Source organism: Leptodactylus fuscus, chromosome 6 (assembly GCF_031893055.1).
Source record: "Leptodactylus fuscus isolate aLepFus1 chromosome 6, aLepFus1.hap2, whole genome shotgun sequence".
In the NCBI taxonomy this organism is placed as follows: Eukaryota; Metazoa; Chordata; class Amphibia; order Anura; family Leptodactylidae; genus Leptodactylus; species Leptodactylus fuscus.
Window position 1 is genome coordinate 125,674,289 of NC_134270.1, and position 20,927 is coordinate 125,695,215.

The following is a 20,927-nucleotide window of genomic DNA, read 5'->3' on the forward strand; positions in this document are numbered from 1 at the left end:
GTTTTTGGACCTGTACATCGAAACAATAATTAGAATGGCCAAGTCCACTTTATGCAGCCACATAGAGGGCAGATATCTGCCATTAATCCCAATAGAAATTGTCTTTGTAGGTTATTTTAATCTGTTAATATTTCTGTATAGTAGACCATAGGTTTGTCTGCAAATATTGTTAGTGTGCACACAGTGAGCACACACTAGGCTTCTCAAAGTGACTCTTGAAACAGGCAGGGACTTAGCAGTCATAGACACTCCTGGAGGTGCATTGTACAACCCCACAAACATTACCCAGGTGGAGTAACCTGTGATAGGAGGAGGATACCCATGGACCAATAGTGACACCAGATGGCAAGAAGCCATCAGCCACTTTGTGCTCAACCGGTCTTAAAGGCCCTGAAAGGGTTTTCCAGTTTTAGGCTGGGGCCCAAGTTTGTGAAAATGTGGCATTTTACAGTACAGAATGAATGACAGCAAGCAGAGATCTAGAAACCATGATGAATTGATACGGAAAGTATATTGGAAAATTTTCATTATGCAAACAATAGCATTTGTATCTCAATATTTGCATGAAACTCGATATCCCTTTATCCTCTATAGCTGTAACCATGTATGGCTTAACCTGTGTCAATCATCATGAACTGTAACCCAAATTATTACATTGTTGGTACTATACCCCTTATAAACCATGAAAACTATATACCCAGGAATCTCCTCTCTGTATGTCAGACACACACCTTAGTGTCCATCCATGAAACCCTTACCGTTATCTGTTTTCACTCTGCTCTATGATGTATTCAGAATACACATAAATCCTTCGCTTTTATTGGGGCTCCTCAGATTGCCATTTGATCTTATCTCTCCTCCGTTTCTCAGAGTTGTCAAGCCACTTTATCTTCAATATCTCAGAACAGGAAATCCTCAGTTATCCTCACATGTAAAGAAATGATTAAAAAGGTCAGTCACAATTTAGAATAGGAATAAATATCCGCTTACAGCTAAAAAACAAGGAACAAGCAACAAATTTGCTGAAAATTGGGACTAGTAAAAAGATTCTAGATATTCCATCCCACCGCCTCCACACTGTTCCACCCGCTACCCCACTTCCTATGTATTTTTCTACCTGCCCTGTTAAACTTGGAGGTGACAGACCCAATTTTTGCTCAAGATGTGAAATGCCTAGTACCTTATCATTTTTATATATTCTCATTCACAAAAGAATTCACCAAGATGGAGTTGTTGGGATCAAATGAAACTTTAGATGTATGGATGATATAAGTAAGTGATACTAGATACAATTCAAGGATGAGTTTATGGGAGAAAACAGAACAATTGAAAAGAGGCTCTAGTACCCTGTTGGCTTGGCTTTAGCCTGACTATAAGATGAGTGAGGCCTGGAGTCATTCAGGTTCCATATGGTATCCTGTGGCACATTTGCCCTTGGATTCTGTAGCTGGCCCTGTAGATCTTGCACACTGTTAGGTTTCTGAATATGGTGACCCACATGGTCCCATAAATGCCTGATTTGTGATAAATCTGGTGACCAGGCAGGTTAAGGAAGTGTTGCAATCTGGGAGAGACATTCCTGGGCTATGGGCGAATATGGCGTCAGAAAATGAAGAGAAAATTCTGAAAGCTTAATGAGCTGTAATATCCAGAAGACAACAAAATTAATTGAAAACTGATTGGAAGAGTCATGTTAACACTCTGTGCCACAGTGTTGTTAATGCGTTATGAGTCATGTTAACCTTTGCTCCATCTATATATATCTGTTGTGTATATATTTTCCTGTATGTTTGTGCCTATTAGTGTGTATACAGTCATGGCCAAAAGTTTTGAGAATGACACAAATCTTCTATTTTCACATGATCTGCTGCCCTCTGGTTTTTATGTGTGTTTGTCAGATGTTTTTATCACATACAGAAATAGAATTGCAATCATATTATGAGTAACCAAAGCTTATATTGACAGTTAGAATGAGTTATTGCAGCAAGTCAATATTTGCAGTGTTGACTAGAGATGAGCGAGTACTGTTCAGATCAGCCGATCCGAACAGCACGCTCCATAGAAATTAATGGATGCGCCTGGTACTTCCGCTTTGACGGCGGCTGGCCGCTTAACCCCCCGCGTGCCGGCTACGTCCATTCATTTCTATGTAAGCGTGCTGTTCGGATCGGCTGATCCGAACACTACTCGCTCATCTCTAGTGTTGACCCTTCTTCTTCAGGACCTCTGCAATTCTCCCTGGCATGCTCTCAATCAAGTTCTGGACCAAATCCTGACTGATAGCAGTCCATTCTTGCACAATCAATGCTTGCATTTTGTCAGAATTTGTCGGTTTTTGTTTGTCCACCCGTCTCTTGATGATTGACCACAAGTTCTCAATGGGATTAAGATCTGGGGAGTTTCCAGGCCATGGACCCAAAATCTCTATGTTTTGTTCCCTGAGCCATTTAGTTATCACCTTTGCTTTATGGCAAGGTGCTCCATCATGCTGGAAAAGGCATTGTTGATCGCCAAACTGCTCTTGGACAGTTGGGAGAAGTTGATCTTGGAGGACATTCTGGTACCATTCTTTATTCATGGCTGTGTTTTTAGGCAAGACTGTGAGAGCCGATTCCCTTGGCTGAGAAGTAACCCCACACATGAATGGTTTCAGGATGCTTTACAGTTGGCATGACACAAGACTGGTGGTAGCGCTCACCTCGTCTTCTCCGAATAAGCTGTTTTCCAGATGTCCCAAACAATCGAAAAGGGGATTCATCAGAGAAAATGACTTTACCCCAGTCCTCAGCAGTCCACTCCCTGTACCTTTTGCAGAATATATCAGTCTGTCCTTGATGTTTTTTTCTGGAGAGAAGTGGCTTCTTCGCTGCCCTCCTTGAGACCAGGCCTTGCTCCAAGAGTCTCCGTCTCACAGTGCGTGCAGATGCACTCACACCTGCCTGCTGCCATTCCTGAGCAAGCTCTGCACTGCTGGTAGCCTGATCCCGCAGCTGAAACACTTTTAAGAGATGGTCCTGGCTCTTGCTGGTCTTTCTTGGGCGCCCTGGAGCCTTTTTGCCAACAATGGAACCTCTCTCCTTGAAGTTCTTGATGATGCGATAGATTGTTGACTGAGGTGCAATCTTTCTAGCTGCGATACTCTTCCCTGTTAGGCCATTTTTGTGCAGTGCAATGATGACTGCACGTGTTTCTTTAGAGATAACCATGGTTAACAGAAGAGAAACAATGATGCCAAGCACCAGCCTCCTTTTAAAGTGTCCAGTGGTGTCATTCTTACTTAATCATGACAGATTGATCTCCAGCCCTGTCCTCATCAACACCCACACCTGTGTTAATGGAGCAATCACTGAAACGATGTTAGCTGGTCCTTTTAAGGCAGGGCTGCAATGATGTTGAAATGTGTTTTGGGGGATAAAGTTCATTTTCTAGGCAAATATTGACTTTGCAAGTAATTTCTGTTAAGCTGATCACTCTTTATAACATTCTAGAGTATATGCAAATTGCCATTAGGAAAACTGAAGCAGTAGACTTTGTAAAAATTAATATTTGTATCATTCTCAAAACTTTTGGCCATGACTGTAGTAAGAGTGTTTTCATACATTTACATATAATATGCTGTATACCATGATATAGCTAATATTCCATACTGGTAATAGCAACAAAGGCACAAGAAATGTATGATTTGCCTGCCAGGGGTGTTCAGTGAATATACTGGCTATATTCATGGAGGTGGGGTGTGGAGCAAAATGGAAGTTTGATAGGACCCAATGATTTCTATGTACTCCCCTGATAGATCGATCAACGGACAAACAGATTAGGTAGTTTACAAGGTTTGTCATGTTATATCAAACAAATAGAATCGTAAGCTTGACCTGGAGCCAGACTTTCACAAATGAATCCTGCTGGCATGGTGTGTGTTAATGGACGGCACACTAATTGTGTTGTTCCTCCTCTATGCAGCACTATTATGGGCATCTGATACAAGATTAATGGGCTTGTGGATATATAGGCATTTACTCTGATGGTTAATGAAAGGCTTTCTCATGTTTTACAGTGACAAAAAGCAATCATTATTGTGCAAAGAGCACTAGTGCATATCATCCACATCATGGCAGATAGCATGTTCTATATACACTCACCGGCCACTTTATTAGGTACACTTGTCCAACTGCTCGTTAACACTTAATTTCTAATCAGCCAATCATATGGCGGCAACTCAGTGCATTTAGGCATGTAGACATGGTCAAGACAATCTCCTGCAGTTCAAACCGAGCATCAGTATGGGGAAGAAAGGTGATTTGAGTGCCTTTGAACGTGGCATGGTTGTTGGTGCCAGAAGGGCTGGTCTGAGTATTTCAGAAACTGCTTATCTACTGGGATTTTCACGCACAACCATCTCTAGGGTTTACAGAGAATGGTCTGAAAAAGAAAAAACATCCAGTGAGCGGCAGTTCTGTGTGCGGAAATGCGTTGTTGATGCCAGAGGTCAGAGGAGAATGGCCAGACTGGTTCGAGCTGATAGAAAGGCAACAGTGACTCAAATAGCCACCCGTTACAACCAAGGTAGCCAGAAGAGCATCTCTGAACGCACAGTACATCGAACTTTGAGGCAGATGGGCTACAGCAGCAGAAGACCACACCGGGTGCCACTCCTTTCAGCTAAGAACAGGAAACTGAGGCTACAATTTGCACAAGCTCATCGAAATTGGACAATTGAAGAATGGAAAAACGTTGCCTGGTCTGATGAGTCTCGATTTCTGCTGCGACATTCGGATGGTAGGGTCAGAATTTGGCATCAACAACATGAAAGCATGGATCCATCCTGCCTTGTATCAATGGTTCAGGCTGGTGGTGGTGGTGTCATGGTGTGGGGAATATTTTCTTGGCACTCTTTGGGCCCCTTGGTACCAATTGAGCATCGTTGCAACACTAAAGCCTACCTGAGTATTGTTGCTGACCATGTCCATCCCTTTATGACCACAATGTACCCAACATCTGATGGCTACTTTCAGCAGGATAATGCGCCATGTCATAAAGCTGGAATCATCTCAGACTGGTTTCTTGAACATGACAATGAGTTCACTGTACTCCAATGGCCTCCATAGTCACCAGATCTCAATCCAATAGAGCATCTTTGGGATGTGGTGGAACGGGAGATTCGCATCATGGATGTGCAGCCGACAAATCTGCGGCAACTGTGTGATGCCATCATGTCAATATGGACCAAAATCTCTGAGGAATGCTTCCAGCACCTTGTTGAATCTATGCCACGAAGAATTGAGGCAGTTCTGAAGGCAAAAGGGGGTCCAACCCGTTACTAGCATGGTGTACCTAATAAAGTGGCCGGTGAGTGTATATATATATATATATATATATATATATATATATATATATATATATATATATATTAAGAACCATGTGTAGATATAACTGCAGACAATAAAAATATAAGCACATATTACATTCATTTAGCAATCTGCAACCTGCAGGACTTCAATGCTCTTGTGGAGATAAGCAATGTACGGTATATTCATGCCCACCACTAGCAGTTTTGTTAGTAGGCAAAGAAAGATAGAGGTTGGGACACTGTGCTGGATTATAGACATACGGAAAACATCTACTAATAATTTAGGATATGCCATTAATTGACAGAGCAGCTAAGTTGTGATCCCCGATATCAAAACTCTGTAAGATAATCAAACATGTAGAGTAGTAGAATATTACAGGGGGGAAACTGGAAGCATGGGTGGAGATTTGAAAAATGAAACAAAATATGATTATGTACTTAAAGGGGTTATTTAGTATTTTATGGCTTATCCTTATTTTACATCTTCTGGTCTCTCTTATTTCCCATCAAGGGTATCCCAATTCACCATCGGCTCCAGGAGACCTTTACAGCTAGGTGTCCCCAAGGGTTAACATCAACCCAACCCTTTTGCCATTGCATTGCCCCAAGCCTGCAAGAGGTTTGGTAGGAAAAGAAGACAGCTGCTATCATGACCAAACCAAAGATCGAAGCTGGGTTCCACCACTCCTTCATCCCTTTATCCCACTGGTACCAGAGTCATGAGAAAATTCATACTGTAGACATTTTAAAAACCATAGGTCGCTATGAAAAAATGCTATACGTCCTGACAATGTAATAAGCACTTGACTATATATTAGTGCTGCTGACCTTATTGCTGAGTTCCCATAATGGAAATTGATCTAGTCATTATGAAGTACACGTCTCTCCAGTATGGAAATTTGTAAGATCACCATATTTCATAGGCAGCAACCAGGAAGATGAATGGATTACACTAATCCACAGAATTACTTTCTGCTTAAGCCAACACTTAGCAATAAAGTGACAGGATGATGAATATTTCAGATTCATTAAAGGGGTTCTCCAGGACTAGAAAAATATGGTTTGCTGAGCAGTAGTTATCTCTGGACACTGCTGTACTCTTTAGATTAACTCTGTGGTTCCCAAACATTTCCATGTCTTAACAGCATGCAGAATCCACTCAAAACTAGAGATGAGCGAGTACTGTTCGGATCAGCCGATCCGAATTGCACGCTCCATAGAAATGAATGGATGCACCTGGTACTTCCGCTTTGACGGCAGTCGGCCGCTTAACCCCCCGTGTGCCGACTACGTCCATTCATTTCTATGCGAGCGTGCTGTTCGGATCGGCTGATCCGAACAGTACTCGCTCATCTCTACTGTCAATCTTTACACTTAAATAATATATAGGTGGAGAAAAATAGTGTTAGCTTTAGTAGGAGTGGTAGTCATAGCATGTTGCACCCCTTAAAAATAAGGTTACTTTTCATTTCATGTAATTTTTGTGCCTTTTTCTGTCTTAGTTGTGTTTTATGTAGTCTCTTTTATATCTTGTGTTCCACATGTTGGTTTCTACTGCACAAGCACAACTAGCTTGAGATGTGTTCAGAGTGATAAAGTCCAACATGCCGCTTCTCCTCACCCAGACACTACATCCCCTGCAGTAGATGGTGAAGAACAGCAGATCTGTGGTATAGAGATAAAGACATTTCCCATAGTAGTGCAGAGTAGTAACTTGGGCAGGTCTCCATGCTGTGTGGGGGAGGGGAACATGCTCTTGCTGTCATAGGGATGCACAGCCCACTACTACAGGTCTCAAGCTCTTGCTGATCTGCTCAGGTCTTAGCGTTGGTGTTCCTCTCCTCACTGCAAGCAAATTGCAGGGCTCATCCAACTTGACTGGCCTTGCTGGTTACTCAGTGTCAGACTGCCAAACTAGAGTACCAGAGGGTACGTCGATGGTCTCAGGGTCTAGCACAATAATGGCCCAGCAGAAAACACCCAAGTTTGAAGAATACTATGGTCACTTTTCTAGGGATTGTTAGAGGAAGCCAAAAGAATCCAAGTGGTCATCCAACAACAAATTTGGCCTCATATTGCTATGCCTCTTAAATCATCTCTTCTCCTACAGGACATAGAAAGAACCCAATCTCCCACCCTGGGTAGCTGGGGTATTACATAGTATCAATGCCTTACCGGAGAACACAAGTGGACCAAAAATCATTAGGCAAATTCTCTCTTTTACCTTCATTATTGATAAGCAGAAACCCTGCCATGGAAGCCAAGGGATCTGTGGAACCCACCATGAAAACCACTGAATGAACTGCATGTATAAAAAGAACCCTCCCTAGATTGACAATTGGCACACAATGTCATAGAAGCCCAAGTTATATCACCAACTTATTATATACAATGATATCTGTTAAATAAGTCTTTTATTTACCTAGCCCTAGAGAACTCCTTTAAATTCTATACATCCACTTCTTAATTCAGTGATCTTTTGACACCACAGAGGCTTGACTAGAGCCATCGGTGGAAACCATTCGTCTCTTGTTGGAATAAATGTCTCCATTAGAGGACAGTGTAACTGTGTTGTGGATGACACATGATGCTTGTGAGACCCTATGCCCTGCTTTCACCCTGCTAGATATATTTATATCTATAATAATAGACAAATAGTATACAAAAAACCCATCATCTTCAAATGTGATTTCCGTCAATGATTTTGACTTCGATTTATATAAAGCAATTTGTATCTTAAAAGTTAGGGGAAAAACAAAAATTGAACTACAATGTGTAGTTCTTGAAAAGAATACTAGGGGTAAAGGAAGTAGATTGAGTTGGGAATATATTAAACTGAGATGTATGTCCCATCTCTGATATAATATTCATGTCATTAGATTTATAGCCAAAGTAAGAGGAAGTAATTCACTCTTTTCTACTCCAGAGAATACCTCTCTGTACACTTCACCCAATGCGCATCTTTAGCATGAATTTTTTAGCTGTTTTATAACACTTATATACAGACGTGTACAGTGAGTTAACTCTCTGCTGCCAATGGTATTAGAAGTACAGCATTTAACTGGATTAAAGGGGTTTTGCACTGATGGACAGTAAGGAGGAGAGAAGAGAACATTTGTGAGCAAGAGGGGGAAATGGGGGTGCAGGCTGTGTGTGAGCACGAGGGTGACGTGAAGGTGCAGGTTGTGAGCGGGCAAGAGGGGTATATGGGGGTGTAGGATGTTTGTGGGCAAGAGGGGGTGATGGGGGTTCAGGCTCTGGGGGGTGGACACGGTTAGCTTATAATACTGGGGCCACTGTGAGCATATAATACTATGTGTGGGCCACTGTGGAGCATATAATACTGTGTCGGGACCACAGTGTAGCACGTAATACTGTTTGGGGGCCACTATGGAGAATGTAATACTGTTTGGGGGCCATTGTGGAGCACATAATACTGTGTGGGGCCCACTGCAGAGCACGTAATACTGCCCCAATATTGTTTATATTCTGGTTGCTGCACTGCTCCCTCACCATACTCTTGATAACTGCAGTTGTGGGTACTAAAGCTGTATCTCTTTCAAGTATCTGAAATATCGCTTCAGCACCTGTAACTGCCACTATCAAGAATTCGCTCTAGGAAGGTCAAAATTATGCACAAGGGCTTAAAAGACTTTAGTTACACCACTGTCTCTGGGTATTTCTTAAAGGAGATCCATGGCCACTTTTTTTAGGAATTCACCTTTTGAGATCCTCCCAACTGTCACTAGGCTAACTACACCAAACCATAGGAATATGATTTAATTTTGGGAATATGCTATAACAAATATTTTTACAAGTCCAGGCATACCAAACAGTAAGAAGAAATAATAATCCCTTCAGCAGATATGTACAGTATCATCTGTACATCACAGTATGTATGTAGGATTATTTATGCTGCTGCTATACAAGCCTAAAATTTATAAGCTATGACCCTCTATAACCATAAGTTATGTCACTGTGTGCATGGATTTAATAATCTGCATAAAATCGGACTACATACTAATCCTTCTTTCGTTATTCCTTAAGAGCTTTGGGAGGATTACATAAAATAAAATGCTGCAGATAGATGTCTTCTTACAGTTCTTCAAGTTGTTGATTATTAATCTTCTGAAGGGAAAAAAAAATCATTTACTGTCAGGAAAAGTAAGTGCAGATTTACCAGTCAGTGGTCTGGATCCGAGCGAAGGGGAGCCTGCACTCTATCAGCCTAGCTCTGAGATCATGCAATAATTGAGAAGCCCTGCAAGACCAAACACTATCTCACTCTCCAAGCCTTCAGGCCCTGCTTATATACAGTACATCTGCCTGTGAGCTGCCAGCCAGTGTCACATCTCCCCACATGTTGCAGAGTGTTTGCTGTCCCGCTGGCTCCAGCTTGGCTAGAAGACAACTCGTAATTGTCAAGTTTTTAAATCTCCTAAAGCAATTACTGGTTTGATGCACAACATGGGTTTCCTTGAGATTCACAGAAACACACTTGGAAGAATAAGCTTAAACAGAGTCTATAAGAAGTAGATATATTGTGCTTCGATGAAACATAGTTTGGTTACAGGAAATGGGAAATGAATTGTTTATATAACATTATAAGCTAGCAAACAGCAAAAATATATATTTAATTCCGTTTTTTAATATTTAATTCAATTAAACAGCAAAAATATTATATATTTAATTCCGTTTTTTAATATTTAATTCAATTAAACAGCTAAAATATTAAGATGTATGTAATAACAGTTATGCAGAGGAAGATAAGGTACTATTCCGTTATCGGGCCAGCAGCAGCGCAGTTCAGCAGCAGCTTTCGGGACAGCAGTTCAGCACGCAGTTCAGCAGCAGCTTTCGGGACAGCAGTTCAGCAGCGGGAATTACAATGACATCCGAGGACTGCTGGCCCGATGCTTGTGCCCAGTAACCAGTACATCGATGACCCCCCTCCCCCATCCTTCTCCTCCTGCCAGTGCTGCCCCCCAGCTCTCCTTACATCTTCCCCGTACCCTCTCCCCGCCACACGACTAGGCCTCACCTCAGCGCTAGTACCGAGACCGAAAGGAAAGACACCGGGGCTCAATCCAGGCCCTGACAAGAAACACGCCGACTATAGGAACGGTGAGCTACAGCGAGCCGGAGGGACAAACTTTCTGCAGCGTCCGGCGGCTATCTAGTAGCATTCATTGCTCAAGATTTACGGTGAGGCCTATTACAGGGAGAGGGTACGGGGCAGATGTAAGAAGAGCTGGGGGGCAGCACTGGAAGGAAGAGGAGGATGAGGGCATCGATCGATGTACTGCCTACTACACACAAGCACAGCCTCTATCATCGGGCCAGCATCGGCTTAGTCATGTGGCGGGGAGAGGGTACGGGGTAGATGTAAGGAGAGCTGGGGGGCAGCACTGGAAGGAGGAGGAGATGGAGGGGGGGTCATTGATGTACTGGCTACTGGGCACAAGCATCGGGCCAGCAGTCCTCGGATGTCATTGTAATTCCCGCTGCTGAACTGAACTGCTGTCCCGAAAGCTGGTGCTGAAATGCGCTGCTGCTGGCCCGATAACGGAATAGTACCGAAGATAATATCACTACTGCTGGGGCTATGGAGAAAGAAGGGGTAGCAAAACTTTCAAACTTCTCTTTATTTGTAGCAGCCAATAGAGGGAGCTCTCTGTATATAGTGCTACTCATATTTCTATTCACCATCTATTGCTGTTTTGAGGATTATGGACTTATTCAGTGCTTCCAAAGAGAAAAGCTCCATAGTGGATGTTTTTAATTTCCATTAGCCCTCTCCATTCTCTTGCTATTTGTTCTGTTAGCTTTGGCATTAGTTACTAGTGCACTGCCAAGTGAGCAGTCTGCAACGCTCAGTGTCTATGGTGCATCAATCGCAGTGACTGACACTGAGAGATGAAGGCTGCCTACTTGACAGTACACTAGTGGCTAAGGTAGGGTTCACACTATCGTTGGTGTCCATTAAAAAAAAAAAAAAAAAAAAAAAAAAACTGAAAAAACAGACACCTATCATAATGGACACAAACAGAAAGTAACTGATGGCTATGAATTACTGTTCATTATATGTCCGTTGCCCATAGACCTCAATGTTAAGAAAAAATAACGGACACTTGCTGTCTGTTTTTTCAAACGGACAGAAAAGTCCTGCATATAGGATTTTTTTGTCGATAAAACGAACATGGGTGTAAACGGACCCTAAAGGACACAAGACAAAATCCCATTGAAATGAATGGAAATTGCAAACGGACCAGTTAGTGTCCATTGCTAAAATCTTGTATGAGCAATAGCCACGGACACTCCTGAGCGGACACCAACGGTAGTGTGAGCGCCCCCTAATACCGAAACTAACAGTATAGATAGTGGGAGAGCAGAGGGGGCTAGTAGAGAAAGAAAAATGGCATTAGTATTAGCGAAGCAGTGACTATAGAAGTATGCTGACACCGTCACTTGACCTGAGAGCTCCTCTTTAAATGCGCTGGTGTTTAAGACTATTTTTCTGCTATCTTAGAGACCCTGTTAAAGATTACCTTAACTGTCCAGTTTATAAGAGTAGCGATGTGTCACCCCTGTTGTATTGTACGGTAACTTTTTTTGCCTAAGGAAAGAATGAGTCAAAGGCATCCCACTTGAAGCCAATTCACTGCCCACCTACACTCCACATTGTATGGACGCTCTCAAAGCTGTAACAGCTTCACTTATTAGTTTCAATAACGTTGAGGCCTTTTTCCCTCCTGAATCGGCAGGGTTTAAGGTGTTACCAGCCATTATGCTTCTAGACGTTTACGTAATACATAAGGAACAATAAACCCATAAAGTACCTGAAATACATTAAATATGAGACACAAACCAATTTCTTTAACAATGCCTTTGTAGCAGAGCCCTTGCTGTGGCACCTTGCTTAGAGATATACTGCCAAGGTCAACATTGTGACACCTCAAGCCTTTACGGCCTGTGACTTCGCCTATAAAAAGCAGAACCTGAAGGAAACTCCTGCTGAGTTCTCCGGAGAGAAAAGGTTCTCCCTGCAGACGGTCCGCAGCTTTCACTCAGATATTCTGGGAAAAGGTCAATTTGGCATTAGTTGAAGCTTTTCTGCACAGCACAGGCCAGACTGGAGCCCTCGGGATTTAGCAATGTATTACGTCTGCTTTTGTAAGTCATGTGTGATTTGTGTTGACACATCTGAGCTTTCATTATATGCAGAGGGCTTCATTTCCACTGTGTAAAGAAGCAATGGACAGGTTTATATTCTGATGCCACTCTCTTAACCCTTTAGTAAACTGCTGCACTGAATGGCATTTAATGGTATATTCACGGTATGGACTTATTTATGTGATGTGAAACAACAGCACAAGCTGGAATCTTTTTTGTGCCTAATGTAAATTTTTTTGAATCGTATATATATATGTATATAGGGGAAATGAAGGGAACTAATTTATATATGAAGACGACGATTCATACAGACCACGTACATAATCTCAAATTAGATCATTACGGTCACTATATCTGATATATATACAGTCCTATGAAAAAGTTTGGGCACCCCTATTAATCTTAATCATTTTTAGTTCTAAATATTTTGGTGTTTGCAGCAGCCATTTCAGTTTGATATATCTAATAACTGATGGACACAGTAATATTTCAGGATTGAAATGAGGTTTATTGTACTAACAGAAAATGTGCAATATGCATTAAACCAAAATTTGACTGGTGCAAAAGTATGGGCACCCTTATCATTTTATTGATTTGAATACTCCTAACTACTTTTTACTGACTTACTGAAGCACAAAATTGGTTTTGTAACCTCACTGAGCTTTGAATTTCATAGCCAGGTGTATCCAATCATGAGAAAAGGTATTTAAGGTGGCCAATTGCAAGTTGTTCTCCTATTTGAATCTCCTCTGAAGAGTGGCATCATGGGCTACTCAAAACAACTCTCAAATGATCTGAAAACAAAGATTGTTCAACATAGTTGTTCAGGGGAAGGATACAAAAAGTTGTCTCAGAGATTTAACCTGTCAGTTTCCACTGTGAGGAACATAGTAAGGAAATGGAAGACCACAGGGACAGTTCTTGTTAAGCCCAGAAGTGGCAGGCCAAGAAAAATATCAGAAAGGCAGAGAAGAAGAATGGAGAGAACAGTCAAGGACAATCCACAGACCACCTCCAAAGAGCTGCAGCATCATCTTGCTGCAGATGGTGTCACTGTGCATCGGTCAAAAATACAGCGCACTTTGCACAAGGAGAAGCTGTATGGGAGAGTGATGAGAAAGAAGCCGTTTCTGCAAGCACGCCACAAACAGAGTCGCCTGAGGTATGCAGAAGCACATTTGGACAAGCCAGCTTCATTTTGGAAGAAGTTCCTGTGGACTGATGAAACAAAGATTGAGTTGTTTGGTCATACAAAAAGGCATTATGCATGGCGTCCAAAAAAAACAGCATTACAAGAAAAACACATGCTACCCACTGTAAAATTTGGTGGAGGTTCCATCATGCTTTGGGGCTGTGTGGCCAATGCCGGCACCGGGAATCTTGTTAAAGTTGAGGGTTGCATGGATTCCACTCAGTATCAGCAGATTCTTCAGAATAATGTTCAAGAATCAGTGACGAAGTTGAAGTTACCCCGGGGATGGATATTTCAGCAAGACAATGATCCAAAACACCGCTCCAAATCGACTCAGGAATTCATGCAGAGGAACAATTACAATGTTCTGGAATGGCCATCCCAGTCCCCAGACCTGAATATCATTGAACATCTGTGGGATGATCTGAAGCGGGCTGTCCATGGTCAGCCACCATCAAACTTAACTGAACTTGAATTGTTTTGTAAAGAGGAATGGTCCAAAATACCTTCATCCAGGATCCAGGAACTGATTAAAAGCTACAGGAGGCGACTAGAGGCTGTTATCTTTGCAAAAGGAGGATCTACTAAATATTAATGTCACTTTTCTGTTGAGGTGCCCATACTTTTGCACCAGTCAAATTTTGGTTTAATGCATATTGCACATTTTCTGTTAGTACAATAAACCTCATTTCAATCCTGAAATATTACTGTGTCCATCAGTTATTAGATATATCAAACTGAAATGGCTGTTGCAAACACCAAAATATTTAGAACAAAAAATGATTAAGATTAATAGGGGTGCCCAAACTTTTTCATAGGACTGTATATATATATATATATATATATATATATATATATATTCAGTACATATATATATATATATATATATATATATATATATATATATATATATATATATGCCATTTTCACCAGCTTTTCCCTCCATCTCTGATTGTCAGTTTTCCATGATCTAGTGGAAAATGACTAGCTGCTATGATGTCTCCCATACATTGCACACAGAAAGGATGAGATCCTGATTCTTGTGGGTTCACACCAGCGCTGGGTCTCTGCTTTGCAGGTTTCCATCTTCTGCCCTAGAAACTGGACAGGAAACGGAAATTGGCAGTCAGTTTTCAAACCCATTCATTTGAATGGGTTTACAAAGTGTCCGCTCATGAGCGTCTTCTGCCTCTCCGTGGTGAAACCGTTTTTTTTAATCGGACACAAAGACAGACAGGCAGGACTTTGTGTCCGGTTAAAAAAAAAAAGGTTTTGCCGCAGAGACCAGAAGACGCTCATGAGCGGACACTGACTGCCAGGTTTCTGTCTCCTGTCCAGTTTCTCAGGCAGAAGACGGGCCACAAAGCGGAGAATGGGCGCAGGTGTGAATCCACCCATCCCTGTTTCCCTTCCCTATATATCACCCACAGAGTGTAACAGCATGGAGAACATTATAGTGAAATACTGAGCAGTGTAGCTATGAATCCAGCACGAGGGTGAGGTAGACACTAACTAAAAGCTGCAGTCACAGCTTTGTGCGTGTTTCTGACTCTCTTTTCAGTTGTTCCCTGCTCATCAGCCCTGTTTTTAGCATAGCCCCCAACATGAAGATTAACTGGACCCAAGGTGTGGTTACCACAGGCAAAAACGGGTGCTCCAACAAATGCAGCTACAACCTGGGTACACCAAACAGTTTGTTTGCATACCAATTAAAAACTCAATTTCTTGGCAGAAAGATTCTACTTCAACTTGCAAAATGGTATGAAAACCAAAAAGAAAAAAAATTGATGCAGCACTACTGATATGTTGAAAAAATTTGCTAAAACATAGCTTTTAATGAAGGTCAATAAGTAAAAAAAACATTCACAAAAACACCATTGTGCAAAAAATGTTATAAAAAACTGGATAACATATCAAACAAAAAATGACATAGAAAAAAGACGAGACCTACTGTAACATCTCTGCCTGTTCGGGTCTCTGCACCACCCTCTGCTCGCGTGCTGCGGCGCAGGAGGCGTGTGCAGTTTGGTTCATGGCTTAAAGTTTTTGGTCGCTCTGTGTGAACACGGCTCTACTGCTGGGATTGTATTTGTACCACACACAAAGCTATGTTTTCGCAAATTTTTTCAACATATCAGTAGTACTGGATCGATTTTTTTTCTTTTTAGTTTTCATACATTGTCCCGGTCCAGGGGGCTTGTCCATGCATTGCAAGGTTTTGCTATACTAGAATAGTTGGCTGTGGACATACAGTGTTTTTGTTGAAAAATGGTATGTTCATTCTGTTAATAGCAACCCCTACAACAGCATACATAGTTTAAAAGCAATTTTTGTGGTGCACAAAATTATTTTTGATCACACTTACCTATTCCTCTGTATAGCCCCATACACTCAGCCATGTTTTTCATGCGTTTGTGTGCGGGGAGGGGGTGATTCACTGATAGGTACTGGACATCAGACCTAAATTAAGTAGAAAACTCAAGTCACAGTTCCCATCCGCACTTGACCCATCGCATCTTTTCAACCCCTCTTGTACCTCATTGCCAAGCATCAGAGATGTAATAATGACAAGTAGGGTGAATCCCCTAGTGGGCTTGATAGGTCTTGAGACCTAATTAAAGGATGGCTCGGTAATTTCCGTTTTCGCAGCTCCATCTTAGTCTTGGGACATGTCAGTAAACTGACCCCAACTCCCACACCCGTCAAAACCTTTTGTCTGTCATCCTCCCATATCATATCCTTATTGTATAGCATGCTGCTCTTAGATGAGATGGAGGACTCCAAGCTATTCTTCCAACAAGCATGGGCAGGGGAGCAAGGTAAAACGCTTTCAAATGAACATCTCACATCTTAACCCACAAACTTTCTGTCTGTAGCAGAATTCAAGAACTCAACTTTAAAATCCTGTCTCAGTGGTATAAGATAAATTATACAAGATGTTTCCTCAAACCCCCTCAACCTGTTGCCAGTGTGGTTGAGAAGTCAGATCAATGTTACATATTTGATGGGAATGTCCCTTGGTTCACACCATATGAAAAAAGTCTCCCAGCTTTATAGCACTAAGTGTTGGCCCTTGATAGTCTTAGGTCCGAACAGGCCCTCTTATTGATCCTGCCAGGCTCTATCTCAAAATAAAGAGACCTCCTTTGTCATTTCCTAACGGCCACTAGGTAAGTTATATAGAGACTATGGAAATCCCAGGTTGCCCCCTTTCAGGCCATGTGGGTCAAGGCTATCAATCATATTATGTGGATAGAGGAACTAAGGCAAAGACTGCCAATGGACATGATGTCTTCAACACATCCGTGGAAAACATGTATTTTATTTAGCTTTTGCAGGACTTTGACCTGTGGGTGTCCGAGTCCTGGTTGATAAAATTAAATTCACTCCCCTCCCTCTTCCCCATACCCCCCTTTCTTTTCTTTTTTTTTCTATACCCCTTTTTCTCTCTCCCCACTTTTTACCTTGTATCTATATTTTACTCTACATTTATTAGAACTGAGGAGGCCTGTGATGTAGCTGATGGTGGTGGTAGCTTACCTGGGGGGGCACTTCCACTTGGAGAGGGGTTCTCTCTACCCTGAGGCAGATGATGTTGTTCGGAAGAGGCCTGATGTTAAGTACAGAAATGGCTCAGGAGGGAGTATTGCAGTCGTACCAAGGTGTAACTTTACTGAGGTAACTGGTAATACATACAGCTTCTCGATGGGGGCAGTAGTGATGGAATTACATTTGGTGACTGATCCCAGAATTGGGATGAGGGATGCCCAGGATTTAAGATAGCATGTAGTGCCTTTTCTCTCCTTCCATAAATCTGTATCCTGCCTCTCCCAATATAGCTATGGGGCCAGCATTAATGAAGTCCCAAAGTACACAGGATAAATCCGCCATGGCATCTAGCAGGACACTTATTGTTTCAGCATTCTGCTGTGATCTCTACCTCCCACTGAAAACAATAAGAGGCAGCATCTGGGCGGAATCTGCCGCTGATTTGGGAGCATCAAATTCCTACAGGTAAACACCCCCTAATTAAAATATATTGAACAATAAACTAATATAAAACTCCGCTTTTCGTGGTTGCTTTACAATTTTTAGAAAATTGTGATCAAAAGAACAAAAATACTCAAAAGGGCAAATTTCTGGGGTGTCCAAGAAAATGGAGGACACCAGGGATCCATGCATGTAGTGCACTGGGATAAAAAGTGGGGTGTGTAGGGGTGCTATAATAATAGTCTAGCCCTGGACCAGGTCCTATTCTTCATTCAATGAAATATATGGGTCCATTGAAAGCACAAAGGGAATATGGACGGCATCTGTGTGCTGTTCATTATGTTTCCTCACAGGTCCAAATCTCAGCACTCCCATCAACCAGTTAATTAAAGGGGTCACATAGCCTGAGCAAGTTCTGTGACTTTGTCACTGTTGCACTTCCCTGTAAACCTATAAGTTGTTAATAGCTTGGTAATGTGCAGGTTATTACAGCTTTGTCCCAACGTCCTCAACTTTGTAGTGGGCACTTTACTCATTGGCTACTGTAAATAATAATCAGTCTCACTTACTACAAAATCAAGGGAGACATTTGAGATTTGTCAAAAATTCACTATCAACTTAAAGAATCTGTACTTTCTTTCAAACGACTGACGCAACAAAGCCTAAAAGGAAGACGTATCAAAGAACTTGGAGAATGGCTCGGTTTTGAACATCCATCATGTAACACTCCGCTTGCCTGGCTGGCCACGGTCTCACTAGGCAATAATGGCTGAGGGTTTCTAAAGACCAGAAAGGTGGTAGTCAGCTAATCGTTGAGATGTCTTCAATGTGAAAAAAAGGGATTGCATTCATGAGATAACCCCTTTAAATATTGCTTTTCCCCACATTTAAAGTTCAATGCTAATGAAATCAATAGGGTCAGGCTATTTTTCATTAACTAGCTGTTCCTTACACCACAAAAACAATGAGATTTATCTTATATGCCATGACGACTGTTTATTTGCACAGCATAGTATTAACCCAGTTGTGTCCACAGTGCCAAGAAGATTGGGGTGGGTAATGAAATCTATAATTTGTGAATTGGCACACAAATGTAAACAGCTTGACATGCTGCAATGTAATGATATTCATAAACTCCTTATATTAGTAAAGGACCCCCCTGTAATTCGCAGCTAGCTCCCACTAAACAATACTCATTAGAAACCTATAATTTCTTAGCAAAAACAACCGCAGAATAACAGCAATTGTCTGACAACATTACAAGACTCGAGTAATACTGAAGGAGTTTCTTGCACAGAACAGATTATTATGCAGACTTGTATTGTTTTAGATACCCTATATCACATCTTTTAGACCTGCCCCCTTATTACCATTTTCTAGAACTTTGCTTATTTATTTGAGAGATCTTCGAGCGAGACTTCCTCTTTCTACTAGCGTTTTTCCGCCTAAAACCACAGGGAAAACTGCTGCCAGGCTGCTTACCCACATTCTAAATGGAGAACAGGTCATCAATATCAAAGCTTTAAATCCATAATCATCATTACCCCTCAAACATGATTCCAAATAATAACCCACTAGATAACTCCAATACAGAATAACCACTGGATAGCTGGTATATATCTGATTATTGGGGGGTCTGACCTCTGTGACCCCATCAATAATGAGAACAGATGTTCCATGTCCATCATGTGAATGGAGTGACATCTGGGAACAAGCACTACTGCTCAACTTATTATGGGACTGAAAAAGACTATCTCTATCAGTACCAAAGAGTTGAACGTATCACCCAAGTGGACACAGGACCCATTTTCTAGTTATCAGAGAAGGTCTCAGTGGTTGCTTCCTTTTTCTTCCTGAATGCACTGGAACATAACAAAAAGTGGGTAATTCTTTATTCTAGGTGTCAGTATACCACTAGGGGCTCAGATGCTAAGCCTGGGGAATGGAGAATGGGGAATGTTCTTTTTGAGGAGTACATAATTGTGTCTGAGAGAGTTTTTATTCATTCAGTTAATGGTTTATCTAGTAGTGAGTCAATATGAGCGGGACGTGTTTAGAAATCTTGAAGACATTTTAGCACTTATCCCAGTGACTTCTTCAGTTCATCTGAGTGATAGGAAAATCCATTGCTGTCCCCAACCGATCCACTGGGTCAATATAGTAAATTATACAAATGGCATGCATCAAAAACAAGTAAGGGAGTTAACAATTGCTAGAAGATACCTTGAGTCAATCTACACAGAATTGAACAATTTCTTCTGAGAGCTTCCATAGATTACTGCTGATCGCTCATTGAGATCAGCTACCACTAAAAACTAGAGCAGTCAGACAAAGTGCAAGGAATAATTTTCTGAGATACCTATTAATATATGAGGTTCACTGCACCTCAACTGTGTTTCCGGGAATAAAAAAAAACAAACTGATCTAATAAAGTTGAAAAAAAAATTCCTTCCTTACCTGGTAAATCCCCCACTGCTCCAGTGATCCCTGCTGGCTTTGTTGACTTGACCTGCAGTAAAGACATGCCATACATGTGTGCAACCAAACACTGGGCTCAGTGGTCATGTGTGTTAAATACTGGTATCATCATTGAGACCAGTAACTGGCTACAGCAATCATATGTCATTGGCATCACATCATTACTGCAGGACAAGTCAACAAGACCAAAAGACTAGAGGTGGAGTAATATTTTTTTCTTTTAAAGGAGACCTTTCATGTCCTCAGAGATAAGCAGTATTACATACCACTAGAACGGTGCTCTGAATTCAGCGCACTGTCAGCTTTGCCAGTATGCGCCCTGGTGCTGGGTATATTGGTGCCCCTAGTTTCAAAACTGATATCTCTCCACTGTCAGAAAGGCAGGCTTTACAGCCTAGCATCATTGCTGGGCTGCGAGAAAAGCCCCCCCCCCCAGACAGTATAAGAATATGGACGAATTATGTCAGGGGGGTATTCCCACTGTCCATCGATGACGCAAGGTTCTAAGACCCCGCCTTTCTGACAGTGTAGAGATATCTCCAGTATCAGGACACATACTGGACAAACTGACAGTGCGCTCAATTCAGGAACACTGTCGACTTTCTAGCGATATGTAACACCACACATCTTTGAGGACGTGAAAGGTTCTCTTTAAATCTTTCTTTTAGGACAATAATACACATTGGATTTTTCTATTATTGCAACGTGAACATACTTTTAGAGGCAAGCTACAATAATCAATCCTTT